Source organism: Fukomys damarensis, unplaced genomic scaffold (genome assembly GCF_012274545.1).
Source record: "Fukomys damarensis isolate Sample0158 unplaced genomic scaffold, DMR_v1.0_HiC HiC_scaffold_31, whole genome shotgun sequence".
Lineage (NCBI taxonomy): Eukaryota > Metazoa > Chordata > Mammalia > Rodentia > Bathyergidae > Fukomys > Fukomys damarensis.
In genome coordinates this window covers 22,082,483-22,093,968 of record NW_022900943.1, presented here as the reverse complement: position 1 = coordinate 22,093,968, position 11,486 = coordinate 22,082,483, and positions in this window count along the sequence as shown.

Genomic DNA, 11,486 nt, shown 5'->3' with positions numbered 1-11,486 from the left:
AGTAAAGACTCATGTTGTAGCCATAGGTTTGTACAAAATAAACCTATGCTATCCAGTGAAAATCAGTTACACGGTGATGGAAAATTTATGTGATGGATAAACAGAGGCTCCTTTTGATTTTTCTAAAACCCAGTGTAACATCATTCCTCAGTACAATGAGAAGATCACAGTCAGGGGCTCAAGTCACAGGTGTTAGTCAGTTTTCCTGTCACTTGGAATCAACACCCACAACTTATGCGAGGAACAGTTATTTTGGCTCAGGGATTCAGGCTCTAGTCGATCAGGTCAAAAGCCAAAGTGGTGCGGTGGAAGGCCATGAGGAGAGAGCTATTCACCCCACGGCACCCAGAAAGCGGCGGGTTGCCCACCTCGGTTACCCAGTTCCAACAACGATCCACCTCCTCATGGTACATTCAGTGGCAAACTCATCAGTGCACGAGTCCAGTGAGGAGCACAGGGCCATCATACTCCAGTCACCCAAAACACATGAGACGTGGGGGGGCATTTTAGATAGAAAATGTAACATCCTGACCCCTACTTATTAGCTTGTACAACTGGAGGCTACTTTAGATCCGTAAGCACCACGGAACTCTTCCAAAATATTGAAATCTAGATTTAATTAGATTCTAAAGTTTTTAAGAAAATCATTTTAAGGGATGAAATGTCTGTCTGGAATATAATAAATAACTCAGAAAATGATCATGATTGTTATTCATATATGATGTGAGAAAAATGTGGAGAATTTATTACAAAAATTATTATAGTAAAGGACACATTGCCATGAAACCCCTCAATATACTCCTCCTAGCTTTCTAAATATTTATCCCATGCCTTTTTCCCAGCTCTCACAATTTCCTTTACATAGCTTTACTTTTTCATCTCCTAACACTGTATATGATTTACATATTTGTGGTGGCTCTCTCTCCCCACTAGAATGTAAACACTCTAAAGACAGGGATATTTTGTTTGTTTATTGAATGTTTTATTGCAGGTATCTAGAAAAGTACTAGAATATAAAAGGTATCAATAAATATTTGTTTAGTTAGTGGGTACTATTGAATATTAGCTGTAATTAAACCCCTTTGTCTCTCTCTGTCTCTGTCTTTCTATTTCTCTCTCAGCAAGGTTTTTAATGGTTTATAATGAGTTTTAAATACAGGATCTACAACCACCCTATCTGTCCTATAAATTATCTCCCATCAAGGAAGCTAGTTCCAAAATGAGAATGAAAATATCTGCCATTGTTGCAGCTGATTTAAATCAGATATGTTGACCTCAAATCTCAGCATCCTTCCTCTAAATTTACTTTCAAATCCTCGTATTTTAGCATTGTGGTTGAGCTTGAAGTAAAGTTCAAGTCATGGGATGGGTGTGAGAGCACAAGAGGACACAGAACATGCAAAACTGAGGTTGGCTGTCTGCCAGCCTACACCGTGGCCACTACTGACCTCTGCCTCCCGGCCGCTCATCACGCTGAACCAAGCTTGTTTTGTGTGACCAACAAATACAATATTAGTGGTGGTAAGGTATTTCCAAGATTAAGTTATGAAAACTATCAAAGCTTCCATCTTGGTCATACATTTACTTGATTTTCTCACTTTGGAGATATCAGCTATCGTACACCAAGCATGCCTGTGGAGAGGTCCTCAGGATGAGGAATGAATACCTTCTGCTAACAGCCACAAGAGAGAGCAGAGACTGGGCCCCCCTGCCAGTTAAGCCTGAAGATGACTAGAGCTCAGGCTTGCATCTTAACTGCAACATCTTAAGAGACTCTAACCATACTACAGACTCTACTTCATCTAGGTATACCTAAGCTGCTCTCAGATCCCTGGATCTCAGAAATTTTGTGAGGTAATAAATGTTAAGATGTTAGCTTTTAGGGAAGTTTGTTATATAGCACAGATGTCTAATATCACAAAGATCTGAACCTTTCTATTTCAATGATTATTTTTGTTCATTGAAAAGGCAGACAAAAGGGGAATTTAAGCACACACACAGAGAGTTTTATAAACGTAGATATAGATTTGTTAATCTTATGCATTTCATATATTGTATACTATAGTATTCCAAAGGCAAGTGTTGTGCCTTACTTCTATTAAAATACTGGTAAATTTTATACTTCTAATAGAGTTTTAGTGAGATGAGCTCTGAAAATATCTATTGAATAAGTGAGTGAATGAAGTTGCCCTTTTTTAATTCAGTGAGATGTTTAGTCTCATTGAAAACTGAAGAGTAGTGGATGAGATCAGATTCTTTTTGTCGTGACACATATAAAGAGACTATAATGAGATGTTAGGCAATGAATGTGTTAGGCAGATATAGTGGCCCACTGCCTGTTGCCAGTTATCTAATATATTGGGGGATGGCTGTATTAGTCACTTTTTTATTGCTGGGACAAAGTACTTGACATATACAACTTTGGTTGATTCCAAGGCAGGAATGACACAGTAGAGGGGCCCAGCAGAGGAAAACAGCTCAACTCATGGTTACCAGAAAAATAGAGAAAATGGAGGAGCAAGGGATAAGAACACTCTCTTTCAGGTCACACTCCCAGTGATCCATCTCCTTCAAGCAGGCCCCACCTCCTAGCAGCCCATGTAGGGGGTTGCCTTCATCGATGGACTAATCCATGATTCAGTCTCCTTGTGAAAACCCCACTTCTGAACACACAAGACTTTTGGAGGACACATTAGATCTAAACCGTAGCAGGGCACATAGTCACAAATAATAGAATATATCAGTAATCTGCCCAGGTTGATATTTTCTGCCAGAGTTACAGCTGAGAAAATTTCTCAGGGTTTGTGTCAGAGTCCAGCATGGTCCCTGGGAGCTGTCCAAGGTGAAGGAAACTAATTCGCATAATTTCAGCCTTAGATGACTTTTCTCCCCTCCCCTCCTGCCATCCCATTATTGAGAGAAGAAAGAAAGAAAGAAAGAAAGAAAGAAAGAAAGAAAGAAAGAAAGAGAAAACACTTATTTGAGATAATGCTGTTTTGACTGGAAAGACATTAGGAATCTCAATGCAGGAAAGAAAATGTTCCATATAGAAAATAATGAAAAGGACATCAAGATATTGGACTGAAAATGCTGTGGGTGGCAAAAGCAGTAAACTTTTTGATTTTGATGTGTTTCCTACCACACTCAAGAGTTTACTGATAATTTAGGATTCGACCTGATCCCAGTAAGTTAGATACCTATTTAAAAATACAAAAATTTGACTTAAACGTTAAAGAGAAATCTAACATACAAGTTCAAGAACACAAAAGAAATACAGGTCAAGCAGGGAGATAGCAGCAGGGCTTCTGTGTCCATCAATTATTTCAGTAGCTGGCTTATTAATGGGGGACTTTGCCTTGATTTTATTATTAAACTTTCTTGGAGTTAAAGTATTTTCTAGTGTGTGTCAGTTTAAATTGTTCTGGAAAATGGAATATAAAAAGATGAAGTTGGAGGAGTTTAAATTATATATTAAACTGCCCCTCAGAAGAGCCACACTCCAGGGTCTAATGGTAGCATCTCTGATAGAGTTCACTTTGGTGGAAATAAGGTCCCCTGCCCCAGAGCAACAATTCTCATAAAATGGCATAAAACCGTCCTTCATGGCTCATTCTTCTCAGTGGCCACCATCCCCCAAAACAGCCTGTTCTAGTTGACAGAAACATTTCCATTTCTGAAAATAGCAATTGTAACCATGTCAAAATCCTAGAATCAGTCCAATGGAGGTTCTCTTTCCTTAGACATTTCTCCTCTTTGTCCTTAGGTATTGAAATATGAGAAAATTAAAGATAGTGTCTATTGTCTTCCCTTGAGAAGCTGGCACTCACTCCACCTGTGTTTATCTGAATAGGGCACAGACCATTATGAAGGGGACAAGATAGAGGGTCAGGATTCAACTGAATCCATCAGATAATTTTACACCAAGACTGGTACTTGTGCAACTTTGGTTGTAGCTTGTTACCAAAAAATTAGGGTGCTCTTCATGCTAGCCTAGCGCAAGCCACTTTGGTACCAATTCTCAAAAGTTAGCAAATTTTTTTTTTTTTTGGTACCAGGGATTGAACTCGGGTCTTTGTGCTTGCAAGGCAGGACACCAAACCACTGAGCTAAATCCCCAGCCCACAAATTTTTTTTTTTTGATTTATAAAAGTTAATATTCAGTTGTGCTTTTGGAGCTGTCAATGAAAGTAGACATGGCAAGGAAACCCCTGTTAGTCCTACATGGTGTCATGAAATATGGAAAAAGTAAGAGCATAATGAACACAAAAATACTGCATTGTTAACATGGAAGAGCTAAACAGAAATTGGAAAGAAAATGTTAAAGAAGGTGTATACTGCACACATTTATGTAAAAATGCATGATTATATTTATTCATATAATTTAAAAAGCATGGAACATTGAGGAACTTTGTAAGATAGAAAATAGAGAATAGCTTCTGATGGTTTCTGTAAATCTTAGTTTAGTTCTCAGTGCAGACCCTGGAGTATTACAGATTTTCCATTGGGCCTGTAATGGGTCTGTGTGGTTCTGTGAGAGATGATCAACATTTCTACAATAGTCAGTGTGTTTGAGCTGGTTAGGTTTATGAAGTGGACACTATCTTTCACCCCTTAGTGTATGTAGAGGGGTGGATATGTCCTGAATGATAATTAGACTTGGGCAGTGTATCTTTTGGTCTGTTTTAATGGATTTTTCCCTATTTCTCAAACAGGTCTGTATTCAGGAGAGAGGTGGCAGTGACCATACCTGTTTCTGAGCTGTCCTTTGGATGATTGAGGCTATGTGGCTGGAATCAAAACTCCTGCTAAGTGATATTGGCTATACTTATGACTGTCGTCATTGTGTCCTCGTAACCTGAGTAATTCTTGCTCTTTAAGTTAAACATGGAGCCTGAGAGTGACTATTTTGATTCTGGGGTTGTGTTACAGTTTGGATATAAAGTGTCCTACAAAAGAGACAGTGTTCAGAGATGGGTCAGTTCAGAAGATGACAAGACTCATGAGGGCTTTAACCACATCAGTAGATTAACTGTTGATGAGGTCATAGTTTGATGGCATTTCTGAAAGGTGATGGAAACCGAGGAGCTCAGTCCTAGTCGAAAGGAGTGAGTGATAAGTTATGACCTTGAGGTGTGTGTCTGGTTCTTGGCTTTTTCTTTTTAAGCTTTCTTTTTTATTCTCTGCTTCCTGACTGCTATGAGGTGAGTAACTTTCCTCCAAGATTTTGCCTTGGATCCAGCCAACCATGATCTAAACCACTAAGACCACGAGACAAAATAAACACCTCTACTTTGAAGTTGTTTTTCACAGGTACTGGTCACAGTGGTGGAAAGCAGACAAACACAGGAGGTATTGGAAGCTATTTCTGGGCTTGGGGCTAAGTACCCAGAAATATCTATTCTGGTCTCTTAAAGCCTTTGTTAGGAATTTGAATTTTGAGTTATTTTGACAGTAAATCATTCCAGTGGTGAAGACATGTGCCATTCAGGTCCTACAACATGCCCTTTCCACTGGATTTAAATGAGCCCTCCCTGCCCCTGAAGATTTATTTACCTGGAGAGAATATGTTAATTGAAAAACACCAGTCATAAGGACAGCTTGGAAAATATACATTTGAAAATGAGTAAATTGCCATTAGGATTTATATCCCAATCTACCATGACAGACGTCTTGACTTTATTCATCTTTAAACAGCCAGAAGAAAATAAATCCAGTTTAGGAATCTGTGATCTGGAGGAATTAATCCTGTCCTGCTTTATAATAAAAGATAACAGGAAACATGGTGATCTTTTGCAAACTGGAAGGGAACCAAGAGATATAGGGAAGGGGAAAAGGGGAGGGGAAGGTGACAGAAAAACTTGTCACAAGGAGTTAGGACATGTACATTATGTACTACAGTGTACTCCCCACTATGTACTACAAACATGTGCAGGACTAATAAAAAAATCTCGTCCTGTTTTGATCTTGATAAGCTAGCAGACTAACTCTTTTTTTTTCCCCGAGAAGAAAATAAATTCTGTGTATTTCCTCTGTCTTTATCTTTACCAAAGTCACAATATTTTTGGTCAGTAAAATTTGGGAAGTAAATATGTATGAAAGTAATTTTGTTTTGGAAGGAACTGGCAAGTGACACACAGAGAGACAGCAGAATAGAAGTAAAATAACAAAAGTTTACTCCATCACTGGGGGTTGATCACACTTAATGGCAGTGCCCTGATCAACCCAGTGCTGGGCTACATGTGCTTCTTTTATAGGGTTTTACAGCCTTGATCTCATTCAAGTGGTTACATTTCAGTTTTAGAGTTCATATTGCTGATATTCAAAACATGGTGGCAAGGCAGTTGAATTTCAATCCGGATGTAGCATTTCTTTGGTAGGGGAGGTTACCTTTAAAATTCATTTAGTTATCTTTTCTAGCCCAGGGGAAGGGGGTGCATCTGGTCAGCAAAGTTAACAATGGTTCTTTTCATTACAAAACACTTTAGGGAGACCAGATGTCTCAGGTTCCTGTTGATTCTGAACTAAACAAAGCAAACAGCAAAGGCATAAGTTATTTTACATTGTGATATTTTGTAGGTTTTTTTTTCTTTTTGCTATTAAAGTGTTCTCTATCAATTTCACCATGAAAAGGTAGGGTTTTATAATTCACAAAATCATTTCCCTCAAACTCTCCTCTGCTTTGTTTTTTGAGAAAGGGATCATGGCTCACCTGCATAAACACCACTCCTGCCTGTGGAGATACTGTCTAGAACACTTTAAAGAAATGCACCACTGTATCATGCAATTTGAATATTTTCTATATGTGTCAAGTGACTACACCAGTGATTTTTAAATTGTGGCTTGTGAAATTTCAGAAAAGTTGCAAAAGTTCTAACAGGCACTGCTGTAGGGAGGGAGTGTTATGAGCTTTGTTGGGCTACAGCCTTTGTCTGTACAGCCATCCTGACTAGAGGCTCCTTTCTTCAATCAGAGCACCTATTCTTTTTATAGTGGACTTTCATTAGCCCTTATCAAATAAAAATTTCCTGGTCTGAATACAAATTCACAGGATGCCTAAGCATATTAAATTATATGCAAATTGAGTGCCTATTGAGTTTTATTCTACTAAAGTCATCCATTGAATGGAAGAGAAATACATGAGATACACTCATCATACAACCACATATATTTACATCACTCTTCATTTCTACCATACACACCAGTGTCTGCTAAAAGATTTCGGAACTACATGTATTTATTTTTTAAATCCTAACTACTCTGAGACCATAGCAAAACTATCTGGAAATGGCATGGATTTAAACATATTTTACACTTATTTATTAGTGTACTCCTCCCTTTTACCATTTTATTTTAAAATATGCCGTTTCTTTCTTCATTTGCAAAAAATTCTCCTTGGCAGATAAATAGCATCTTAAAATAAAAACTATGGGAATTTATAATAAAATTACAGTTCTTTTCCCCCATTTCCACATATTCAATAAAATGAGAGAAATACTGGTGATTGCAATAATCTGATTGGGAATTTAAATGCAGAGAAAATCAGAAAATTCTAAATTGTAGTTCCCACAGCAACTATAAAAAGACACTCAACATGACTGCATATTTATATTAAGATATAAAACTTAACAACTTCTCCAGTTATACAAATGCTATATAAAAACAAAGGGGTGGAATTATGGTTGCTATGGGAATCACAACTCTGAACCTACTGACTTTTGGAAGTTTAAATATACTGACATAGAATTTCACACTGAATATTGCATAGGTACAGGAACATGCACGGGATTAGAGACAAACATGTGGCAAATGACATGAGATGAAATAATGAACGAAATGTCACTCTGGTGCCTAAATGTCTCCTATTTATGGATCAGTTCTTCTCACTGTGATAGTACATTGCTTCTGAAAACACAGCAAAATATCCCTAGGCTATGTTTTATGGAGTGATGGTGTATGTGCTTGTCTTTCTCCTTTAAAGGTTTAACTGCTCTTATGTATAATGGAGATGGTAGGGATATTGGCAAACATGAATACATCATTTGGATCTTAGCAACTTACTAGTTATAAACGTTTATTCTTTTCCTAATAATTGTTATTTTATAGAGTTTTTATGAGACTGATTTTAATGAGATTAGGTATATAAAATTCCTAGCTAACATATGCAACTAATGTATAGATTCTTAACTCTTAGGACTAACCCTTTTCACTAGACTGCATCTAGTAAATCTATTTTCATAACTACTAGCTACTGAAAGAAATTTGTTAAAAAAGGACAATACTCATCTTTGACCTTTTGGAAATAATATTCTAGTACAGAGAAAACATGATTTTTGCATGAAGTTTATAATTTATAAAACACTTCATGTATGTAATTATTTAAGAAACATGCACAAGGAAGAGTATATTCCTTTCTTTGGGCTATACACAATTCTTATTTTTTTACAATAAGCAATGATTATGGACTATCAGGAAAATGGATGACAAATTCAATCATATAATTCCTCTACATCTTTTTATCCAAAAAAATGTTAAACAACAATCACTACACAGTTTCAACCCTTTGCTTGGGTGAATTCTTTATTTTCTTTCCCCCTCTTAAAAATCTGATTTGTTTTGGAATATTTTTTGCTTCAGGTACACTTGAGTCCTTTTAACAGGACACTGATATAGCTTCAGAAAGAAGGGCTGATTTTCTTGTTCATTATTACTACCTCATTCTCAATGTAAAAACGTTAGCAGTGTTGTGATATAATCAGAACTTCAGTAATGCATCTGATGAGGCTTACTGGATAATTACTGCTCTCCAGTTATTATCAAGGCTACAGTATTTTGGAGAGAGCTCTCTAATGGTGAATTTTAAAAATCTTACAACTTCCATTTGTCATCACGTCTATAACATGTCTTCTAAAAAGACACATCAGATTGGTGTTACTTACTTAATATTATAGTTCATGAGTTTAATTTTTTTTCCTGAAATTTGGATTATATTGGAAAAGTTCAGGCCTGTAAAGTGAAATTTCATGAGATGTATTCTGGAATTCCCTACATCACATATAAACTTTGAAGAAACTAAGATTCAGAGGTTATTAATACACCCCAAATCAAAATTTCTCAAATTTTGACAGCAAGCCACAGTGCATATTTTACATTATAACCTCAAATACATAAGCACACTTCCATACTTGCACACAGCTGAAACAATTCACCCTTACACTATAAGATGCATTTTGATCTATTGTATTGGGTTGTGTAGTGTTGTATTGGGTTGTATGGTACTGTATTCCATTCTATTCAATTCCACTCTTACAAAATTTCTAATAGCAATCCACTAAGTCGATTTCATGACCCATTAAAGGCCTTCTACTCTGAAAAAATTCCACAGCACATTATCAAAAAAGTGACAAAAACTAAGCAGAAAACTGAGTTATATAAATGATATACAGTGTGTATTAATCAGTATTCCCATCAGAGAACAAAATACCTGACAGCCACAAGTTAAAGGAGGAAAGGTTTATTTTGGCTTATGTTTCAGACAGTTTAGTCTATGGCTAGCTGGCTTCAAGGCAGAAGCAACATTGCAGAGAAAAGTTGCTTATCACATAAAACAAGGAAGCAGAGAAAGGAGTAGCCAGGAACAAGCATATACCTTTCCTCTCCTGCGACACACCTCTTCCAACCACACCCCACCTCCTAACAGTTCACTCAGCCATGAAGTCCTCAATAGATTATCCCACTAATGAGGATTGCCCCCCCCATGAACCAATCACATTTTAAAGGTCTCACTTGAAACATAAGACTTTTGGGAGACATTTTAGAGCTAAGCCATATCAATATCTGTCTAGACATCCAATATAGTTCCTAGCTGGAAGAAGATACATTGCCTTGAGAAAGTTTCTTATTTTCTCAGTGTCTCTGTTTATTTTTCATCTGAAGAACAGGGAACATATTAATCCCCTCCAAGAAACCACAAATGAGTATATGTAAAATTCTTTAAACTGTGCCTAGCACATAGCAAGTGCTATACAGAATAGCTGTTAGCTATTACTATCATCAACAGACACAGAATGCTTTTAATGTGCCTCACAGTTATTGTCATAGAAGTCAAGATGAAATTAAATAAAAGGAGATGACAGTATAGTGTCAGGTAGAGATAGGGAAGTAAATAATTCTAAGATACGGTGTGAGTGTTACTACCAGTAGATGCTTAAATTACTGTGGTCCACCTATCTTCCCAAGAGGGACATGAGATGCTCAAGTTGTTCTGGGAGAAACTCCCCCACCAATATCTTGGAGTCTCAAAGGAGGTGCACTCATGACATCACCTGTAAGTTAGATCTCCCCTTCTCTCTTCTGCTTCTTTAGTGCCATAGGGTCTCCGTGCTTTCTTTTTATGTCAGCGTTCCATGCTTCTGCAAACACTGCTTTGTCACTTCATTCTCAGTAGTCTCAATTTGCTCCTGTGGCTTGGATGCTCAGCTCAGCACTGCCTCATGAAGGACAGGCCACTGTCTTTCAGTGTAGTAGTCTCACTACTGATCTCTGCCATTCATGCCTGGGCAGTCTTTCTGCTGTGACCCCCTTCATATCTTACAAAGGGCCCATAATAGGGTGACAGGGATATTGAGTTATTCCAGAATTTGGAATCTAATACTGTTTCAGTTTGTGCTCATGGTTTTTCCTCCCAAAATGCTAATGTGCCTTTGAGTTTTCCTCAGAGCCCTTCATTCATGGCTGATCCTCAGCTTCTGTTGCTGGTTAAGCCCTGTATGCCAGGTTCTGGACACTCTTACGGCACACTCTTCCTCAGAGACTCTGTGGCGCTCACACTTTGACACCTGAATGGCTCCTTCAATGTTGTAGGTATTCACAAATGTACCCGAATCCCAAGCATGGTACAGTGTAAGTTGCCAAAGAACCACTAGACCCATGTTATCCTGGCAAATGATCAACAATGAGAAATCTGGGGAAAATGAGCCTTAATTTATAACATTTCCTGATTTCCATGGATAAATGCTCAGAGCCTGCCAATCCAGGGCATTGATATGTATGTTAAATTAAAAAGTTCTGCCTACATTTGGCTCTCCTGAATCAATACAATCTTAGCACAGCTCATGTTGTAGGCAAAATCATGAATATAAGCAGGTGTTTGGGTGATTGAGCTATTGTAATACTCTATGAACCAAGCATATTCAGGTGTAGCCCAGACACTATCATGTGTGCACGTGCGTGCACGTGCGCATACACACACACACACACACGCACACACACACGCAGACTATTTCTCTCTCTCCCTGATAGACAGAAGTAATAACTCAAGATAATAATAAGGAATAAATAGCACACAAAATAATATTTTTTCTCTGCTATGAATCTAAAACACTCTTTACACACACAATGATTTTCCATATGACTCCCCAACTGAATTTTCTTTCATTTTTACAGCTTGATTTTTTTTTACAAAAAATTCATATATTATCTACTTTTCC